At 43.3% G+C, this 20,400-nt stretch overlaps 1 long non-coding RNA gene across 1 annotated transcript in view; it reads right to left on the bottom strand.

The window, feature by feature from the left end:
* Window positions 1–20,400, bottom strand: part of LOC307023996 — a 208,560-nt gene that overhangs the window by 83,657 nt on the left and 104,503 nt on the right. The gene's annotated exons all lie outside the window — the stretch shown is intronic.

A 20,400-nucleotide genomic window follows, 5' to 3' on the forward strand; every position in this document is an offset into this window, starting at 1 on the left:
GCCGGTCGTCATGTTTACTGCCAAAATGGTGGCTGATAACCAAAAGTCACGTGACCGCAGGAGCTCTATAGCGCCAGCCCCCGCCCTCCCTGTGAGCACAGTGTGCTCTGATTGGTGGGACGTTGTGAATCGCGCTGAGCTCCGTGGAGGTGTGGCTTCCTTGTTTAGCAATACACAGCGAAACACAGCCAAACTCACCCTGAGCACACACAAAGTCACAGCCGAATTAAAAACAATAAGTGTGGCTTGATATTGAGGAAGAAAAAGGTTGATAAACGCTGTGAGAATGGGTCTGCAGAGAGAATTTCGCCGCGATCCCAACTGTCTGTTAATCAGCAGAGTGAGTGTGTTTGTGTGTGTGTGAGGAAGTCCGTGGATTGGTCAATTTGGACCAATCAGCGGGGGCTTAATGTAACGGCTCCGCGGACGTAACGGCTCCACGGATTGGTCCATTTGGTTCCGGGTAACGCATGACATCATGAGTTACCCGGAAGAATCAATGGAAAGTGACGTATCTCCAACGAGGCGTTTTGGGGAGGTATTTTCTGTGTTAGAGTTGTACTCCCTACAGCAGGCCTATTTAACTGGCGGCCCGCGGGCCAGATGCGGCCCAGAACCAACTCCCGAGTGGCCCAGCCTCCCGTAGCCAAATTCCTACACTAGTACAGACCATGAACGCAACACTCCGCATTGCATAGAAACCACCAAACCACAACGCAGCACGTTTTTTGAAAGTGCATCTAGTGGTGCTAGTAACGGTGGTCCTATGATAGCAACTCTAAAACATGTCCCTCTCAACTCTGAAGCGTAAACAGAGACAAAACTGTAATTTATCTTGCGGAGCAGATCCAAGTCAAGCTGGACCTTTTCGCTACCGACTTGAGCACGGGTCGGATGCTGCATTTTCCGACGCTCCCCAAACACATCACATCTCCGGCACAAATCACGGATGTGATGACAGATTTCATTGCGAGGTTGAAAGAGAACTTTGCCGGTCGATTGGATGGACTTGCTCTGCCCACAGACGTGATGATGGGCTTTGCCAGAGACCCCTTCACTGTTGCAATAGAGGGGGACGTATCAACCAGAGCAAAGGAAGTGGTCCCCTGCATGGGCGCGGGAAGGGGGGTGCTGAGGGCGCTGCAGCACCCCCTAGCGGCAGGCAGGGGGTGCGGAGCTCCCCTGTCTGAATTATTATTTGACGGTTATTGCTGCTCCCGCTGTGCATAATCTGTGTAATATGTAGCCAATAAATTCCACATTGTTGGTAAAATAATATTTCGGCCTGCCCCAAATGTTTTTTCTGTAGCCCCGGACAATTCTACCTCAATAATATAATACATTAACCGTGCTTTACGTGAACCTCATCAAGACACTAGAAAGGACGGCAGGACTGTAATTTCCCGTGTTCAGTGAATGCAACAGAGGCAAGACACCAGACCAATCAGAGAGTTGCATGGAAATAAAAGTGTGCTTGTGTCATTCAAGCTCGCGGCTCTGTGTGTGTGCGGAAATAGCGCATTTAGTGTGTGTGAGAGAGGGGGAGAGAGAGAGGGACCGGTGCCAGCAGCAGGGATCGTGTTGTTAGCATCTGGTTAGCTAGCTGCACTAACGGACATACGGAGCTGTTTGTTCCACAACAAGCTGGAGGAGAGCTCTCCTCTCAGACTGAGAGGCTCAGGTGAGCTAAGGGACTCTCTGAGTGTTTAGATAGTTAACTTTAGTCCAGTGGTTAATTTGAGCTTGATCCTGCCGGAACAGGATCCGGCGCCTCTTCATTTTGGCCACCCTGTGTTCCGGCACCTATTTGGGCAGATCCGGTACCTCTCACAAAAAATAAAAATAAAAAATGGTTAAAATGAAATAAAATATGCAGATATTAATTTACAGAAAAAATCCCAAGAATTTTATGTCGTTTATTAAGATTAAGATTTGAAAGAGTCAGAGATCTGTGTTGACGCACTGAAAAGCTGGACCAACGGACAAACGTCTTTCACTTTTGAAATTCGCCACATGAGGAGCACGTCGCAGAGAGGAAGAAACGGTGATTCAATGCAAGCATGTCAAAAAGACAGTTACATTTACTGTCTTTCTTCAAAAAGAAGGAAGAGGTAATAGACACTTCAAAACGAGTCAGAAAAGCCTCCACAAGCAGCGACGTCAGCTAGGTGGACCACCAACAGCAACGGGTGGGTACCCTGGCATCAACTAGCCCGGTACAACAGCCGGAGCAAGAGGCGAGCGGAACCGCGACATCAGCTGGCTTACAGCAGGAAGATTCAGTAGGAGAGGAGAGCGCATTGAGCGTAGAAGAGTGTGGGACGTCCAGCGACAGGTCAGTTTTTTCTAACTGTGGCCAAGAACTTGGAGGACCGTATGTTATCTCAAGGAGGCCGGATGCCAGATAAAACTGGATATAACAAGTTCATTGAGGAATTGAAGGTGCTTTACGCACAATACTGGCCCGAGGACGCAGGTGCGCTGTATGGAGAGACTGAGGTCGAGTCACTGTGTCAGCGCTTCAACATTGCCAACCCGCGCGCAGTCATACGGGCCTACAGAACGTACAGAGACTCAGATGGTAAAGACACCCCCGATGAGCTGATGGAGTTACTTGTTGCTGTCAACAGCATTCCCATTGCAAGTGCTGAATGTGAGCGCGGATTTTCTCAAATGAACTTGATTTGCACTCCCAACCGTAGCTCTTTGCTCACATCCACCATGTCATCTTTACTCTTCCTAAATCTTGTTGGACCCCCCCTGGCTAAATTCAATCCAGTCCCGTACGTGAGGTCCTGGGTGGCCAAAGGACACAGAACTGCCACAGACACACGCAGTAAAAGCAGAAAAAAAGAGATGGAGGACAATCCGGACATGCTCGTGATGTGGGGTGTTTTAAACAACTAAATATGGTGAGCAAACATACTGTCTATTAATAGGCCGCCGTGCCAATCTTTGAATAGGCCTAATACATATTTTTTTTACACGTTAAACCTGTTGAGAAATTAATTGCTGGCTGTATACTGAAGTCCCACCTGTGGTGATGTGGGCATTTGCCTATGTTGTGCGTACTAGCCTAAAAAATTATAAATTATCGTCATAACATTTATACCATAGATACTATTTGAAATCGAGGCTTGTTAGTCCCACAGCGTTGCAAGTGGACATTTTCATGTTGCTTTCAGCACCTTTTCTGTATACGTTCCGGGACCTGTACGCGTCTCGTCATCCCTGAGCTGTCATATGTACTTTGCGTTCCGGCACCTTATGATTTACAAATTAAGCACTGCTTTAGTCTAAGTTATCTCAGTGGGTCTCAAACGGTTTGGTCAAAAAATATTCAAAATATTATTTCCGCGGCACACCCTCACATGATCATTATAGTTATAAAAAAAATAAGAGAATAAAGGAAAAACAGTTATGAAATACTATATGGCAGTAAAACAAGAATACAGTTTGAAAGGGGAGTGATTTGTAAAATATCCATAAAGAAAAAGAACATCTGCTTACAGTTGTGTTTCATCTGGGTGTTGAGAGATGTATCCATAGATCTCTTAATGTTGCTCTCAAAGTGCACCAGATTGATGCTTTTAACTTCAATATTTAAAAAAAATCTTCCCGGGGGAGCATCCCCCCGGACCCCCCTAGAGGAGGTGAGGTCCGCTCCCCACTCGTAAAAAATAGCACTTTACCCCTGCCTATATGCCGTGAGCTGATTATCGAGCCTTCATTGTAACAGTCGCGGGTTTACTGTGTGTTTGCGTGTGGGGAGTTTTTTTGTGCGTGCTCTATGGTGCCCGTAATACTGTTCACTGGAGTCCAGCACCTCCGCACCCCCACTCAAAATACCTTCCCGCGCCTCTGGTCCCCTGCATCGACAAGGGGAAATATGCACTGGAATTTATTGACATGCAGCGCACTAACGGGCCAGCGAAGTTTTAGAGTGATGTCAAAAAACAGCAGTTCCCTAACGTTCAGAAAGTAGCGATCTGTGTGCTCAGTATGTTTGGATCAACATACACATGTGAATCAAGCTTTTCACACATGAGCTCAATCAAAAGTAGCACTCGCTGCTCCCTGACTGACAGCACTCTTCACCATTGTTTTAGGATTGCATTGACATCCTATGAGCCAAAAATCACTGCTCTTGTTCGAAACAAAAAATGTCCCTTCTCCCATTGAGAAAGTCAGCGATGACAAATCACAAATGAGGTGATAGTAAGCACCTAGTTTACTATAGTAGACGTGTAGTGTAGTATTCATTCATATAGTTACCCGTATCCCTTGTTATGGGTTTGTGCACTGAAGGGTTTGACAGTTCTTTCTGTATTCATTTAAATGCACTTTGTAATGTGTCTGGGACAAATGTGACCAAAACGTATGATCTTTTTGTTATTACTTGAAAAGTGAAAAAATATTGCTACAGTACTACCTCTTTGTGTTGCATTGGAGCTCTTTAGTTGTTGTTTTTTGTATGTGAGCACATTTATTAAGACTGCTATTATTGTATTCAGTAAATGCACTTTGAGATGTGCCTGGTTCAAAAAAAATAACCTGAATATTTGACTTCTAAAGCAAACAAATGTAATGCTACAACTGTGCACTTTTTTTTCAGATTCTGTTAAATTAATGCTAATTTGTTGTGTTTTTATGCACTTTTTGACCTACCTTTGTTAGATGAACAATGAATAAAAATTGCATGTTTTTCATCGCAGTAATATGTGTTGGTTTAAAATGTGTCACTACCCGCTTTTTACAGGCCGCTGAATGTCTGGCCCAGCTGAATTTTGTAGTTATAAAATCTGGCCCAACTGAATGTGTAGTTGAATAGCCCTGCCCTACAGGGTGTACTTTGAGGGTTTTATACTCTGCAGACCGTTTACATGCATAAAAACCTTCATAACACACAAGGGGACGGTTAATAACCGGAAAAGCATGACATGGGGACCTTTAAACATTTTTTAACATTTGTAAATCAGTTACATCTTCATCCAGACATTTCAAACTGACAACCTAGCTCGACAAGAGATCCTTAAAACATTGTCATACAATGACATCATGCAAAACTGTGATATGAAGAAATTGGTCAAAAGGCTAAGATTGCAAACAGATAAAGGTGAGTACGTATATGATTCTGGATTGTACTTTTAAATCATCACAAAATAAATGATGTGCTGAACTGAAACACGTCATAATGTGTCTGAAGGTTGAAACATAGAACAAAGTATTTGAGCTTAAAATATGTCAATTAGTAAACAACCAACAATTGCTGAACCACATTGAAACGTTGACCTTTAACAACATTTAAATTCAGTCTTCCAATTCACAATGACATCTGTAAGTTTAACTGGTTTATAAAGCATTCAATGAAAGGCCAAATTATTATAGGTGTAGGAGCTCACATTAATACACTGTCAGTCAGTGTTAATCAACTAAGAAAAAAGACAAGGCGATGTGCCTGCAAGACTTCACTCAGGTAAACAAAACATATTACCCGTGCGCAGCTGCTAACCTGCCTGCGAGCCTTCGCTCACGTCACATTTACACAAGGCGCGGCTGAAGCCCGTGTCACTACCATGGTCACTGTCACTAGCCGGGCCCTTTCTCATTTTAAGGCCCAATCCCAAACCACTCCCTCGACCCTACCCCTCCGTGACGGAGTGAACTCCGTCTGTAGCTATGGGGGTTATTATGGAGTCAGATTTGGGTCAATATTCTAGCGCGCAAAACAAGCTTCTCACGAGCGGAAAATGGGCTTTTACACGCGCATCAAATGACCCTCGCGCGCAAATTAAACCCCCGCGAGCAGAGACAGCCCTCCTGCTCGCTTGCGGGAGTGTCAGTCTCACTCGCTCGCGGAGTCTGTCTGCGCGCGCGTGAAAAGTTTCTGACACTTTGGGGCGGAGCCACTGGACTTTGATTGACAGCTGCCAGGAAGCCCAGAGTGGCCAGGTTTGATAAATGCCTGAACTCATCTTGAGGTCACCGTGGTCCGGACCTCGGTAATATTTTTCGAGCTGTGTATACAAAACTTGTGAAATAATTGCACTAAACGGGGTTCTTTGTAGTACTTCTGTTAGCAGATTTAGACTTATACCTTTTGTCTCCTGCAGCAGAAAGGTGAATAATCTCAGCAGTTCAAGTTTAGCCATTCATTATTTATCATAAGAACACATCTCAAGAGACTTGAGGACAGAGAGAGAAGAGGCGTGACTTCCAATGGTCTTATACCCCTGGTAGTGACATTACAATCATGTGGTACATCACTAACCAATGAACACATTAGTCGCAGCCATTGCTTGAATTGGGCCGGTACTCACCGGTACGCAGTACCGGCACTTCTGATTTTTACCCATGTGGTACCGGCACTTCTTACTGAGTACCGGCAAGGTGCCGGTACTCAGTAAAATGCCGGTACTCAGCCGCCGGCAATATACGTATATATTGTAAACGCAACGCAGCGCAAATGTGGGTCTGACTCTGCCTCACAGAGGGTGACTGGCTGTCTACATGACGTGGCCTGCCGACATTGCCACTTTCATACAGATCATACTAATCCCCTCGATTGGTCTTTGTGTGTCATTCAAGCTCGGGAGGGTGTGTGTTGGTGTATGTGTGGCGCGAGCGAGCGAGAAAGCGCGCGCACCGGTTACGTGTATTGTTGTTAGCATCTGGTGCTAGCTAGCTGCGCTAACGGATATAAGGAGCTTTTTCAACAACAAGGTGGAGGGAGAGTCCTTTGCTGTCAGACTGAGAGGCTGATAACTACAGCTCTGGTGAGGTAAATTACTCTCTGAGTCTTTAGATATTTAACTTAGTTTAAGTTATCTCAGTGGGTCTCAAACGGTTCGTTCACCATTTATGTAAACACATATTTCCATTTGAGGGGGTAGTGATTAGTAAAATATGCATGAATAATACAAACAAAATGTTAACTAGGTGGAAAAAGGTAAGATAAACTTGTTGAGAGCTAAAACTAGTCTTTGCTGTTGCCTCAAAGAGGAGCAGGGGGGAGAGGAGGGAGACAGGAGAGGCCGATTCAGGAGCCCAGACACACTCACAACTATAAATGAACCAAAAACAAATAAATAAACAAGTTTCAATGTTTTTTCATATTGGATATTGTATGTTATTTGTGATGGCCATGTACTTATGATTTTATGATTATTTAAATGTATACATTTTTGTTTCATATGGGTGTAGTCTCTTTATTTCCCCCTCAAAATGCACCAGATTGATGCATTTAAGTCCCAACATTTTAAAAAAAATCTTACCGGGGGAGCATGCCCCCGGACCCCCCTATAGGATTTGAGGCCCGGCCCCACTGTTCCCAAATAGATTTGCAATTTTTTTTAAATAGTAACCCATCTCCATATGTTTCTTTTTGGGTAGTAGATTTAAACTAGAGGGCTATCACTTTGTGCAGCAACGCTATTGACAAATAAATCCAGCAAAATGGCACAAAAAACTGGTAGTGGCCTCAGGGACGAGGGGTCATTTAACCAGCCAGTAGGAGTCAAGCTTTACTTTCTTTTATATCCATAAAGAAAAAGTAAATCTGTTTACAGTGGTTTCATTATGAATGTTGAGAGGTATCCATATATCTCTTCATTTTGCTCTCAAATTGCACCAGATTGATTCATCTAACTTCAATATTTAAAAAAAAATGTTCCTGGGGGAGCATGCCCCCGGACCCCCCTAGACTAGAGGGTGTCAGGTCCACTCCCCACTTATAAAAATAGCACTTTACCACTGCACCCCCTCTAATCTCAGATGCACCCTGAGTCATTTTGTTTAAGTACAGTGAGCCTTTCTAAAATATACAGTAAAGAGATAAACCCACCAGCATTATAGGATATACTATGACTTTGTGCGAAATACTTGTTGCTGATTTAGAGTACTGGCACCTTTTTTATTCCAATTCAAGCACTGGTCACAGCTACTTACATAAACAATATATGGTACACAGTAATACATGGAGTCATACACTATACATGTTATATCTCAACACTCCCACTTATGAATTATGTGCTTACTGTTTACCTGTTCATATCTAATCAACAAAACAAAAACATGGTACAAATGATTTTAAATGTGGTCTTTTTCTACACATTTTACACACCAAACATATTCCCTTCAAATTTCCTCAGCTTCAGTTTGGATACAGGCTTGGTCATCACATCTGCAACCATTTCTTCTTAGGACAATAAACCAGTGTCATCTTTTCCTGCCTTATGGTGGACCTTATGAAGTGGTACTTAATATCCACGTGTTTACACCTTTGTCTACACACAGGATTTTTAGCAAGGGCTATTGTCCCCTGATTGTCCTCGTTTATAACTGTTTTCTTATACACGTATGCATCTATCCCTTCCAGTAGCTGCTCCAAGTAAATACACTCCTGTATTGTTAGAGCTAGAGCCATATACTCAGCTTCACATGTGGAAAGCGATACTGTAGGCTGTTTCTTGGATTTCCAAGAGACTAGTGAGCTGTCCATGTCCATGCTCACACAATACCCTGTCATACTGCGTCTATCTGTTTTATCTGCAGCCCAATCAGCGTCAATATAAGCCTGTAGGCCTAGTTTCTCGCTGTTTTTTTTTTAAACAAAGCTGTTTGTCTGCAGAACCCCTGAGATAACGCAAAACGTGTTTCACTGTAACCCAATGTTCATCTGTCGGTTCAGCAAAATATTGTGATAACTTGCTTACCACGAAACATAGGTCTGGACGTGTACAGGTAGTCAAATAGATTAGGCTGCCAACAGCCTCTCTGTATTTCTTCACATCCCCCATTTTAGGTGCATCTTCAGTGTAATCTAACTTTTGGTCACAAGGTGTCTCCCTTACCCTACACTCCTGCATGTCAAAACGTTCCAGTATCTTTTCCACATATCTCTTTTGTGATACTTTCACACAGCCGTCAGACTGACTGAAATCCATGCCCAGAAAATGATTTAATCTCCCTAAATCCTTCATTTAAAATGTTGTGGAAAGCATGTTCTTCACTTTTTCTAAAATATTGGTGTTGCTGGCTGCGATGATAAGATCATCGACCCAGATAGCAATTATTACTTTTCCCTCTTTAGACTCCTTGGAGTACACGCAGTGGTCTGCCGGGTTCTGTGTAAAACTGTCATCTGTTAACCATTCATGCAACATCGTATTCCAATTTCGCCCTGACTGCTTCAGGCCTTAAATGGACTTTTAATTGACTTTTACATTACATTGCATTGACTTCTCTAGCTTACAAACTAGCTTTCCTCCCTCTTTTACATAACCCTCAGGCTGTTCCATGTAAATGTCGTGATCGATGGGTGCATGCAGGTAGGCTGTCTTTACATCCATCTGGTGCAAAATCAAATCCTCTTGGGCTGCCTTCTGCATTAATACGCGTACACTTGTCAGGTTGGCTGTAGGTGAGAACGTCTCCCCGTAATCTATCCCCGCCCTCTGACTGTATCCTTTCGCTACGAACCAAGCTTTGTACTTGTCGTGTCCGTCAACGTCTCCCTTAACTGAATAGACCCATTTACCTCCCACTGTTTTCCTGCCCTCTGTCAATTTTGTTAGGGTAAAAGTCTAATTGTCTTCTAGAGACTTAATTTCCACATCCATCGCTTTTCCCCAGTTTTCTGACTCAGTCGATGTCATGGCTTCTTTAAAGGTCAGAGGTACACCGCAAACTGCTCTGTAACAATAATCTATACTCGTGAGTGTTTTATCCTCTTCATTACTATCTTCCTGAGTATAATCTCCCAAGTACTCTGGGGGTTTGCGCTCCCTACTGGGATATCTCCCACTGTCTGAGGCATGTGACGCCAACCTAGGCTGCTGTTCGCCATCATCCTCTGGTGCTGACTGTGGAGCGTTAGTTTGTACATCTTTGCTCAGTACACTCGGCTGTGGGGCCTTTACTCCCTCTTCACAGTCTTCCTCCAAATCCTGTTCTAACCACTGTGTCTGAGTCTCGCTATCACAAGTTGGGCTGGTGATAAACTTTACTAGTCTGTGCTTCTGCACCTTCTCTTTGTTGGGGTAGTAAACTAGATAGGCGGGGCTTCCCTTGTCATGCCCTACAAAACGTCCTTTCTCACACCTAGTATCTAATTTCCCCATGTCCTGCTGGTACGCATAACACACTGCTCCAAACTTATGCATCCTAGCTAAGTTACACTTTTTCCCTGTCAGTGCTGAATATGGCGTAGTGCCAGTGTGCTTATTAAAACACCGGTTTCTGGTATGTGCTGCTTCCTGAATGGCATAGTGACACAGGTTTTTAGGCAGATCACTTTCAATAGGCATACATCTGGCCATTTCAAAAAGAGTGCGCCCTTCTCTTTCAGCTGTCCCGTTTTGATGTGGGGAATAAGGACAAGACGTCTCATGTCTGATCTTGTTCTTTCTCAACAGTGTCTGAAACTCCTTACTAGTGAACTCAGTCCCGTTATCTGATCTATTGCATTTCACAGTCCCATAGGGAGCTACATCTGCCAGATACTTCTCAGTGGCTTGAACTGCGTCACTCTTCGCTTTCAGGAAATAAACAAACACTGCCCCTGTACACACATCTGTAAATGAGTGCATATACTTGAAGCCATTTATGGACTCGTTATTAACTGGACCAGCTAGATCAGTGTTCACCAACTCAAGTGGTGTGTTTGCTTTATCGGTCGGATCTCTGTTTCTCGTTTGGGTAAACTTTCCCTCTATGCATAATGTACAATCTTTATCAGGCTTACGCTTTGTACCCTTAATATGCATACCTACATCCTGCAGCTTTAAAACATCCTCGTAATTACAGTGACCCATAATCTCATGCCACGTTTGGATATCATGGCTGACATGACACTTTTCTTCGACATCACACTCTGTTTGCAAATAGTACATTTTCTTACATACATAAATGTCAAACCTGGTACCATCCGGTAACATCAGAGCATCTTTACCTTCGTCGAAGAACACCTTGGCTCCGTTAGCTGTAGCAGACTTCACGGAAAAGAGTTCTTGGGGGTACGATGGGATGTATAGTGCGTTCTTCAGAGTCACTTTACACCGTCGTCCCTCAGTGTCTATCAGACACATCTCTGCTTCTCCTCTGCCGTGCGCGACCCCGAAGGTGCGCCTCCCGTCTGCCAATTCCATGCTGTGTCTCTCCGGCTTGAAGGCGCTGTCAAAAATCTTGAATTTCTTCTTATCGTTGATGATGTGAGACGACGCTCCTGTGTCCACGATCAATCCTTTTCTGTGGGTCTGCTGTCTCAGTAGGCTGGTCCCTTCAGCTTGCACTTTGAGGGTGTAGTCATCTCCTCCCGCAGCTTCTCCGGTACCACCTGGCATCCTCGCGCACCGAGCGGCATCACCTCGGTCCTTCTTTGTGCACGCTTTGTCTATGTGCCCCTTGCTTTTACAAAAGCTACACCAGACTTTCTTTCTGCAGTCATCTTTTCGATGGCCTTTCTCTCCGCATCGCCAACATGCGCCGACGTGTTCTCCTTCGCCATCGGGGATGAATCGTTTGGCGGGCTTTTCTTTGTTGCTGCTTGGACCCTCAGCACCCTCTCGCTCGTCTCGTCTGAGGCTGGGGCTGAATCTTCTGAGGCCTCGAAGTTCCTCAACTTCGCCTTGAACTGTCCCAACGTTACTTCACTGTCACCATGTGTCACCATTAGAGTATTGTATTTTTCGGGTAATCCCCACAAAACCATCGCCATCATTAGTCCCTCACTCGGTGCTTCTCCCGCGCTCCTGAGTGCCGTAATGATCTGCTCAGCTCGGATAATGTACTCTGTCACCGTCTCATTATCAGCTTTCTTCAGCGCAGTCATGGTTATATACAAGGTGACGATCCTGGGCCTGCCTTTTCCAATATAGTGCTCCCGTAATACTCTGAGACTTTCTCGGCCCTTGTCCTTCGTGTCTCTGAATATCAGGCCTAAACTGGTATTGTCGAGTAGCGGGGCTAACTCACAATAGGCGTCAGCATTGAGCTTGTCGTCTTGAGCCCTCTGTGCCGCAGTCAGCTCTTCAGCGGGTGCTCGAAGGATGGTCTCCTTCAATCCCACTCCGTGCATGCAACACAGCATCCCCTCTTCCCAGAGCTCATACTCTTCTGCTATCCCGTCGAACGTGGGCCACTTGCTCTTCCTCGTGGTTCCACTCGCCATGGCTTTTGCGTTTGTAGCTCCGGTAGCTTAGCTTAGGTCCTTGTTAGCTTAGCTTTAGCTTCCCTCGGTTCTCCCGATGCTAAACTAGCTAAACACGTGGCTAACTAGCTACTCCTATGCTAACCGTGCTAACAGGCAATCTTCTCGCCTTGTTATCGCACATGCGCTTCGAACTGTAGAATAATTCATCGTATCTGGGCCCATAACCTTTTAGCAGATTTAGACTTATACCTTTTGTCTCCTGCAGCAGAAAGGTGAATAATCTCAGCAGTTCAAGTTTATCCATTCATCACGGCGTTATTTATTATAAGAACACATCTCAAGAGACTTGAGGACAGAGAGAGAAGAGGCGTGACTTCCAATGGTCTTATACCCCTGCTAGTGACATCACAATCATGTGGTACAGCACTAACCAATGAACACAGTAGTCGCAGCTACTTACATAAACAATATATGGTACACAGTAATACATGGAGTCATACACTATACATGTCATTTACTGCCGATGGGGGCGCTGCATAACTACGTAGCCTCGATTAAAGCAAACAGAAGAATGTGTATCAATAAACCACCGCAGCCCGGACTTGTACCGGAGCAGCGAAGAAGTGGAAACATTTCTAACAAGCCAGCGAAAACGACCGCGATCTCAAACGGAGCCGGTCAAGCTGGACAACCCTACTATCCACAAGGATCCCGATGTTACTATTACTAATGAAAACCGGGAGGATTGGGACCACGAAGAACAGGTGCCCCCGGCCCCGCCAACTGACCCACTGCCCCCGCAGCAGCAGGACCAGCTAGCTGCTACGGCGAGCTGCAGTGGAACCAGCGGAGCTAGCGCTGCTCCCCGACCCCTCCACACCGTAATTGACATCAGCCAGTCAGCCTCTGATGGACCAAGACGTCCCATGCTTAGAAAATACCCGACCAAGAAGTACGGACTGCAAATGCGGTCATTCAATCGCCGATGGTACGAGCAACTTGGCTCGAGTACTCAGTGACTATGGACGGTGTATTTTGTTTTGCCTGCAGGCATTTTGCTCACGAAGGACGCCGGTTCCATAAAGAAACCGCCTTTACCCATGAAGAATTTAGCACCTGGGTTAAAGCTACGCTGTCATTCCTTACATATGATGTGAGCAGTGGACATAAATGTGCCATGGATGCATGGTCTGAATTTAAAGTAAGGAAAGAGAGTGACTAAAAAATCAGCAACGCACTCAGCGAGGGACATTCAAAAACTGTATGTGAAAACAGGGAATATATGCGGGCAGTTGTGGAAGCATTGCGTTACACTGCGTGTCAAACCATTGCACTACGGGGGCATAGGGAGAGTGAAGCAGCCAACAGGGGGAATTTCATCGAACTTTTAGACCTGATTGGCAAGTTTGACAAAACTGTGGAGAAAAAAAAATCTGACAATCCAAGAAATGCAAAGTACACACACCACGATATACAAGATGAGCTAATTGAGCTGATTTCAAATATGGTCAGGGATCAAATCAGTGGGGAAGTACAGGAAGCTGGAGTGTTGGCACTGATGGTGGATGAGAGCAAAGACGTGAGTAAAAAGGTGTCTGTGGCAGTGCGGTATATACATGACGATGGCATAAAGGAAGAGTTCCTTCACTTCACCCCAGCTGATGGACTAGACGCAGATTCACTTTTGACAACGATCAAACAGACGCTCAGTAAATGCAACATTGATCACAACATGTGTATTGGCCAATGCTACGACGGTGCCGCTGTCATGTCGGGGTGTAATAACGGTGTGCAGGAGAGATTTCGGAAGGAGGTGCCACAGGCCCTTTATGTACATTGCCATGCCCACCGGCTTAATTTAGTTTTAGTTGACTGTGTCAAGAATGTAAGACCAGTAGGGGATTTTTTTGAAGTTGTGCAGATGCTGTATCATTTCTTATCTGGCTCTGTTGTGCACAACATTTTCCATACAAAACAAAAGGAACTTGAACCAAAAGAAAAGCCAGTTGAACTAAAAAAGCTGTCAGACACTAGATGGGCTTGTCAGTATTCAGCACTGTGGGCCATTCAGAAAACCCTGCCAGCTATCTGTGCCACACTCGATGAGGTCATCACGCAGTCAAACGCTCGCAGAAAGACAGAAGCCAGAGCAGTGAAGGCACTGATAGACGGTTAGTTTGCTGTGCAACTCGCTCTATTTGAGGATATGTTTCGAGCCACCAAATTCTTGTCCGACCATTTACAGTCCCCAGATCTGCAACTGGCCTCTGCTACGGATCTTGTTGAGTCGGTAATTACATCCCTCTCCGAAAAGAGAAATGAAAAATCGTGGGAGGAAATTTTGGACAAAGCACACGCCCTCTCCACCAAGACTGGCATCCCCGTCAAGTTGAGACAAGAGCGAAGTCAGACTCAGCCTGCATGCCACCTACAGGAGTTTGTAGTTGATGCTCCAACAGGAAAACTTCCACCTCTCACCTCCTCTGATGACATCCGCAAGCACTGCTACTACCCTGTCATTGATAGACTTGTCAATGAAATGAAAAGACGGTTTTCGTCTGAATCTTGTGGCGTGCTGCAGGGCATGTCTGCCTTAAATCCAACTCACAAGTCATTCCTTGAGCTGGAGCACCTATCACCCATGGCCCAGTATTATGGGGTAAAAACAGACAACCTGTCTACAGAACTGCACCAAGTTCGAAGGCTCCTTGACCAAAAAAAGCAGCAGCAGCAGGGACAAACTGTGAAAACCACGCACAAATTTCTCTCTCTTCTCCGGCTATACAAGGACGCAATTATTGATTTGCACAGACTTTTGTGTATATCGGTCACACTGCCTGTCACGTCTGCAACCTGCGAACGCAGCTTTTCTTGTTTGCGGCGTGTGAAAAACTACATGAAGAGCAACAGCGGGGACTTGAGGAATAGCAATTTGGCTTTGCTGTCCATCAATGCCGAACGAGCAAGAGCCCTGGATGTGCAGGAGGTCATATACGCGTTTGCTTTGAACCACAACAACATACGCATTGTCCTGCTGTAACAGATGTGACCCATTGGTGAGTGGTTCTGCCCCCCTTTTCACGTACACGTGTACACGTGTGTGTGTGTGTGTGTGTGTGTGTGTGTGTGTGTGTGTGTGTGTGTGTGTGTGTGTGTGTGTGTGTGTGTGTGTGTGTGTGTGTGTGTGTGTGTGTGTGTGTGTGTGTGTGTGTGTGTGTGTGTGTGTGTGTGTGTGTGTGTGTGTGTGTGTGTGTGTGTGTGTGTGTGTGTGTGTGGGGGTGTGTGTGTGTGTGTGTGTGTGCGTTTTCCGGTGTGTGCAGGCAGGGAGTACGAGACGCTAGGAGTTGTGTTCGAGTGTGGGGAAAAGTGTTATACTATTGATTGGTTCTGTATTGATTGGTTCTGTAAATAAAGAGAACGTTTTCGACATTGAAGGCTAGAGTGATCTGTGATCTTGAATAGCGGTGAACGCTACAATATGAACAGGCTCGTGCTTGGCCCACTGGTATTGTTTGTTTATTTATTTTGAAAATTATAAATTAAAAAAACTAGCAACGCCGTGCTGTCATATAGCAACTTCTAAGCTACTGGAGCAAAAAAGTCCTGGTGCCGCCCATGATCTATTTATATATATAAATAGAATATAAATAGAATATAGTATATATAATATGTATATAATGTATATATAATTATATATATAGAATATAGAATAGAAAACAATAGTCTTAATTTACAATAGGCATAATTGTAAAACAACATACATCTATTGCAGTTATGATGTCATAATAACATACAATTGTATAAAACACAATTTGCTTACATCTTTGTTCTCTTTTGAGAATCAAACAAAACAGATTTAAATGACAAAAAGAATGCAAACAAACAAGTGAAATGAACTAAATTGCTGAATTGCTTTTAATTCACTGGCAGGAGCGACAAGTGAGGAGGAGCAAAAAGTGAATAACGAGGGAGAGATTGAACAAAGAGAAAGAGTAGAGGACAGAGAGAGTAATGAACAGGAAGAAGACAGAGAGACTAAAGAAGATGGAAGAGAGGGTGCAGGTTATGGAAAGGAGACAGACATGGAAAATGAATGTTCACAATGTTTTGTGATAATTTTAGCCTCTTCTGCATGTCCAGATCATAATAGTAATCAGCTGATGTTTATGTATTACACTTTCAAAAATAATTTATGCTGACATTGTCAGCCCACTGACATGGTTTGAAATCAATATATTGTCCAATGTGTGACCCCCCACAGGACTTAAAAAGCACCTGACTAGATCATGAAAATCCCCAAAATCTCGGGGGGGGGGGCCCCCAAACCCCCCTAACTTATTTGGACCTCGGTATTTAGGAAATCCTGGATACGGCCCTGCCTGAACTATCAATTAATTTGATATAAAAAAATGACACATTAATTCTAGGAGTGTAATGCTTTTACAAATACTATAGTAATAATATGCATTCATTATGACAATATCATACTATTACTATAGGAGTGGTCTATAGTGTGTTTAAAAAACAACTATGAAACACTGTATATATTATACTATAGTTATACTATTTCAAATAATATAGGAATACTACAAAGATCCATACATAGTAGATACTAGATACATAGTATTACTATTGAAATATTATAGGGCTACTATAGCTAATAAAATGGCACTACAGAAAAAACTATAGTAATACGATAGCAGTTGAAAAATACTACAGAACACTACAAACTTACCATAGGACACTATACAACTCTTACAGTATACTATAGTAATACTATAGTTCATTTATACTTCATTTCGTAAGAGGTGCATACAGCAGACAGTAGCTAGCAGTTTTCGACAGATACAGCCCACTCAAAAATATATTGTTTTATATCAAATTAATTAATATATATATATATTAATTAATTTTATATATATATATATATTAGCTGTACACTTTACGAATATAATGTTTTTTCATGAACATCTTTACCATTCAATCTCGTCCAACTGACATTGCTGCTGTCACTCCTCGGCTCTTGGTAGTTCAGGCATTTATCAAACCCGGCAACTCCAGGTTTCCTGGAAGCTGTCAATCAAAGTCCAGTGGCTCCTCCCCAAAGTGTCAGAAACTTTTCACGCGCGCGCAGACAGACTCCGCGAGCGAGTGAGGCTGACACTCCCACGACCGAGCAGGAGGCCTATGGAAAGCCGAAGGTGCCATAATACGGGCCCGTAAATTGGTGCGAAAAAACGGGCGAACATACGGGCGTATTTTCGCGCGGTTTTTCGTATGATAATTAGCCCCTCCTTCTAATTTCCATGGCCAATGAGTTCGAAGTTTCTGTAACCAATCAGTGAAGAGTAAAGCCAGACCAAAGCAATCTGTAGATGAAAAGTTCCTGACATTGTGAGGCTGTGAATTGTACATTATTCCAGATTCATGGGACTATGTATTCATTTGCCTTTCAATATAATAAATATATAAATCGATATAACCGGCCTTCATTGTCTTTTAAAATAAAATCGCCTTACCCTTTTCCTTAACCCTCTGGAGTGTGAAGTGAAGGGTATTTTCTACATTTTTAGATGTCTCCTTAAATCAACTTTTAAATATACTTCTTATAGAGAGGCGAAGTCCCGCCCATCTACTTCCGACCCATGGGACCCCGGAAGGGGAAAATTATACATTGAAGTCAATGGAGAGAGAAAAGTCATCTTTCGATCCCGTTTTAATTGTGCCACGAATGACACATATGATGTTTGTCAAATTAAAAGAACATTTTGCAAGTCAAAAAAATTCAAATGTGTCGTAAAACTGTGAAGTTACACATTTTTTTGTGTGAAACTGCTCAGTGAACTACAGGTCTCTGTTTTCGCAGAATACGCGTCACCATCACAAAGATGGCCGTCATGTTAGCAAATTTCACCTGTTTCTTTCAGAATGAGGCGAAAAACGAGGTGAAAATCACTACAAGTCTGGGCATGTTGAGAGCTGTACATACACGAAAGGGGAGTTAGTAGCATGCGGGACCGGCTTTACAAGGTTTCAGTGAGTAATATGAGTGCAATGTTTAACGTTAATGTCAGCTAGCTAACATTAGCTAACAAGGTACACTAACGTGTTTTGTTTTAGCAACTAGTTTTCTCCTTAAGAACTTCGTGGTCTCTGTGTATGCTGTGGATAACATTAGTGTTCACAAGAACAAGATACACTCCCGTGTTTTGTTTTAGTTGCTCTTCAGATTGAAGCGGCCAGTTTTATATCGACTATATGTGTGATCTCCTTTTTACATCTTGTTGTGTCATTTGAGTTTATTTGCTGTGTGTAGATTCAAGGATTTTGGTTATCTTGTCAATTTGTTTGGTTATCTAGGCACAGCTGTGTGTGACTCCCTCTGGTACACTGGTATGTGTTTTCCTAATGTAGAGAGCATTGATTAATTAATAAACTACACACTGACTCTAGATCCTGACCAAATCCTTTTTTTGTATTGATCAAATGTTTTTCAAAAATGTATTGTATATTATATAACAGCTGCACATCACAGACCGGAGTCTCTGCTACTGTGGACCACGAAGGAGGCGATCATCATCCCCATCCCCAAAGACCCTGCATGGCATGGAAATCTCCTCCTCCTGGAACCATTCTACTCAGCATATCCCTGTGTTGGCCAGCAGGGAGGAGGACATTTAAATAAACATACTCTTAACACCCTCGGACTCGGTGTTGTGTTTCGTATGTGTGATGGGGTGTTATGCTGAGGGGAGGAAAACAGGACACAGCAGATTGGGATTGTGGTGGAGATGCTGAGCAGTTAGTTAATTGTTGCATGTAATTATTATTACACTGCATGCTTCTTAGTTATTCCATCTTTTGCTGTAACATGGATCTGTATGTAACTCTATATTTACTTTTTATCTACCACACTTCCTTCTACATCATACACCATCATTATACATGGTGTATATAGGATATATATATTTGTATAACTTTCTGTAAATTGTATAATTTTATTTTTCGTATTTGGGATTTCTCTTTTGTCCACTCAAATACACTTGGCCCTTTTTCTTTTCCATGTGGAAAATGGCAGCTGCATATTCTGCTTTTCTCATCTGGCTCCCTGTCTGCTCGTCTACAATGAGAAAATTATATAACTAATTACTAATAATCATTTAAACCTGTTATTACCAATATTTCACAAATGCTTCATGTAAACTTAAGAGCACAGCTGTATGTTGAGTGTCAACTTTGCTTGGTTCATCTTACTGGGGGGCAGCTACATGGATGTCGGTGCAGCCCACAATAATTTTGCAGTTGAAGGCAGAATGAATTCATTATTGACTCAGAATGAAGCAGAACTTCATGTCATACAATACATTGACTTTATTTGTAATCGTGTAAAAAAATATGAGTATTGATTAGCAAGCAGGACCTGCAGGAACAGAGAATGGTGATGGATGGAGCTGGGAAGAGAGAAGAATAAAGAAAACAGATCAACTTTATTATCGGATATTAAAAATTCAATTTCAAAACAAGTTGCCGCTCCTACAGTTTTCTAGTATGTAAAGATGATTTCACATGACCAATGCAAAATATCACACTCAATACATGTGTGTCTCTGGGGGGTGCATTGTGCCTTTGATGTATATAAATAATATACCATAACCAAATACTATTACGTACAGTGGAAATCAGGTTGCCAGAGCAGGTCAGTCCAGTGTGCATGTTCCTCAGGGTCTCAGCAGTTACAGGTGAGGTAAAGAAAATAAGAGAAAAAGGTCAGTAACAACACTTTAAAGTAACAACACTGAATAATTATCTCTTAAGCATTAAGTAGAAAAGATCGCTGATGCTGATGTGGCGTTAGCCTACCTCCCGCCCCCTTAGCACCTGGTGGAGGGGGCGATAGGCTACTCTTCAAATGTTTCACAAAATACTTACAATCATGACTACTCTTACTGTTTAACATTTTGGTTTACTTCATGTTAAGGCTAATACAAATGAAAAGGCTAAGTCATGTAATGTACTGCTAACTAATATGCTCGCTACTAGCTAGGTAGCTAACTTGACTATGATCCATGCAAAACATGTATATTACCTGATATGTTTGGTCCAACGACTCCTGGTCCTTTCATCAGACGGGAAGCGATAGAACGAGCAAGTGGTATGATCACTTTTGTGATTACAACCTGGTACAAAGCACACAGGCATCTTGTAAACGTGAATTTATTGGAGCAATCTCTTATATTTATTGGAGGGAA

The sequence above is a fragment of the Notothenia rossii genome (genome assembly GCF_949606895.1).
Source record: "Notothenia rossii genome assembly, chromosome: 11".
Taxonomy (NCBI): Eukaryota; Metazoa; Chordata; class Actinopteri; order Perciformes; family Nototheniidae; genus Notothenia; species Notothenia rossii.